This window comes from Vollenhovia emeryi, unplaced genomic scaffold, assembly GCF_000949405.1.
Source record: "Vollenhovia emeryi isolate VEMERY1.0 unplaced genomic scaffold, V.emery_V1.0 DF939336.1, whole genome shotgun sequence".
NCBI lineage: Eukaryota > Metazoa > Arthropoda > Insecta > Hymenoptera > Formicidae > Vollenhovia > Vollenhovia emeryi.
In genome coordinates this window covers 1-3,127 of record NW_011967030.1, presented here as the reverse complement: position 1 = coordinate 3,127, position 3,127 = coordinate 1, and positions in this window count along the sequence as shown.

Below are 3,127 nucleotides of genomic sequence, written 5' to 3'. Positions count from 1 at the left end.
CACAGATTAATAGACAGATCGCCAAAGACCTGGGTTGAGGCGCGACCCCCATTTCCGTACTTTGCCCCTTACCGACACCTTTGCCCCTTACCGACACGTTTGCCCCTAGGTGCGAGTCCGGACTAAATATATCCGATTTTATCGACAGCTTTGCCCCTAGGTGCGAGTCTGGGCTAAATTATCAGGGGTGCTTTCGCGACGTAGAGTAAAATGATCCGGATCAAAATAATCCGTGCTATGATTGGTCAAATCTGAAATTTCGTAGCATCTCATTGAAATTTTATTCAATGAAATTTCAGATTTGACCAATCATAGCACGGATCATTTTGATCCGGATCATTTTACTCTACGTCGCGAAAGCACCCCCGATTTCAGACTTTGCCCGTAGATGTAAGTCTAATTGTATTGCAAGTCTAATTGTATGTAAGTATAATTGTAAGTGTAATAGTAAGGCTAATTGATGGTGAGACGAGTGAGGGGTGAGAGATTTGTACCTCCTCCTCCGCGACGCGTCGCAAACGTTTCAAGCGGCTCGAGAAATTTTCTTTTCACCACTTCTCGCGAACCGGTCTTACATGTATACATATGTATAATTTGTCTTTTATATAAGTATTTGTATTATTAATATAATAGCGAGTCAAATGCATAGAATAAAAATTATTTTGTTAATATTAATGTCTCGTAATCTATACATATATTTTTATATGTATATTAATAAATATTTTTCTGTACTTAAATTGTAAGAGTACATGTATAAGAACATAATAATATATACAGATTACAAATATTGTTTGTTGTTTTTATTGTCAGTTATTGTTCATTATTTGTAATATGTGAGCAAAATTAATATTTGGATTTCTACATGTTGTATGTCAGTCATAATAAAATTGTAATTGTTAATTAATAATCATGTTTAATATATGTATACAGAAATGATATGTTGTATATCTACTGTATGAGCGCAATTTCTAAAAAAATTATATATTCCTAAAAGAGATATATGAAGAGAAAATTGTTCCGATATATCGATTAATACCTTATAGATAGCACAGAGTATCCAAAAGAATCTAAACAGACTTTATTTTTTGTCATCATTATTTTTGTCATCAATTCTGAGGTCTTTTTCAGATACAAAAGGAATTCTTTTCGTATAAATACCCAGATAGCATAGAGAATCAAAAAGACTTCGTTTTCATGTCATCATTTCTGAGTTCCTGTATATGTATAATATATCAGGAACTATATATCTATGTGTATATGTATTGTATATCTTACACAATACACACACACATATATATACATATATATCACACAGCGATTTTTCTAATTTATCTTTATAAATGCTATACATAGCATTTATTACGATAACCCCTCTCCCCCCCATACTGAAAAATTAAAATTCTTATTGCGAAAAATATTATCTCAGCCAGGATTCAAACATGGGACCTCCCTCAATCCGTGACGGGCGTCTTAGCCAATTCGATCACTGAGGCTGTGATAATATTATTCGCAATAACCGGTATATTATTTTTAAGGATCGCTATCTGACAGCGTGTATAAACAACTAAATTTTCAACACGGTTCTTTTAAGATATAATTCATATTTTGACGGAATAAATACAGTAGGTATACGGATTCACATGATAATTCAAGTGGCCACCTTCATCTGTGCCAGGTCCTAAAAAGGCGTTTAAACTTTAATTGATTTATTAATAGGTTTGTTTGTTAATTTATAATTGTTCTATAATTTAAGTACCTAATTTATATCTTTAATTGTCATTTAATTTATATCTTGCCTATCTTGTTTTACTCACCATGACTTACCATTGTTCGCTGTAATCTCACCGTACCGTAACTTAATTCGTTTACCTAACAGTATTATACCTGGCTTATTTCAATTTATTTTTATTACTAATTTAATTTATATATACACTACGTTTAGACTTCATTACCATGACTCACACTAGTTTATCGTTTTTAATTTAATTTATACCCGACTTATTTATTATATTTATAATTGTTGTTGATTGCAGTTTACTTGAAAAGGACCCAAACTAGGGTCGAAACGTTGTAGTATCTACTTAAATAAAGCTACCTGCCAGTTGGGTTGACCATAAGTCCCTGTTAGAATTTATTCATTACTGGTGACCATAAGCAATCTTCCTATGTTAATTGATTTAATTTACTTAGTTGTAGTTATTTGTTTCAGAATTATGGAAATAAATTACAATAATGTGAAATAAAATTAAATAATTCTTAATTTCTTAAAAACAGAGATTATCTAGATATAAGCTTTATTTTACTCTTTATTTCCCCATAGGTTCGTTCATGTTTTATTGCCCATATTTAAAAACTTTGTAACATTATACATATTAAAAAGTATTGTAGAAATCTATTTGATCTAATAAAGCTTCATTCGAATACCAAAGTAATAGTATGCACCGTTTTCATGTCAAACGAATCTTTGATCCTTTCGTTTCAATACATATATTTGTCATTGACATGAAAGATGATATCCGTCTTGCTAGCTATGACAATGGAAAATTGAAATTTCTGTTATATTCTCAGAAAATCATTTTATTATTATATTGACAAATAATTTAATATGAAATTATTTATTGTAGTATTAAATTTATATTTGTTACATTTACCAAAATATGTAGCATTACTTACATAAAATTTACAAGAAATTAGATCATGAAATGTTCGAGTGAAAAAGATTTAAACAATTAATATGATTGTCGGTGCCAGAACGACAGTATAAAATTTGGCGTGAGCAGCAGTGCGAGATAAGAAAAGTCGGTACGAGCGGCGAAAAACAAAAAAGAAAATGTATTGAAATGTACAAAAATTATGTGAGTATGTATGCGTATTCTCCTAAAAAGCGGATCTTCAGGAGACAAAAACTTGGGCAGCCAATCGAAATCGAGCGGTTAGCTGGACGAGTCGTTTGAGCAGTATAAGCGCGTTGAGTCGTTTTACTTATCTGTATTTTCCGTTTTTCCCATAATAAATTATTTTGTTACCGTTCCTACTGTCATAACTTAGTTCTAAGGTATTCGAATGTTATAAATGGTGCGTATTTCTTAGGACTCGGGCCGGTATTCATAGTCGGATTCATACCCAC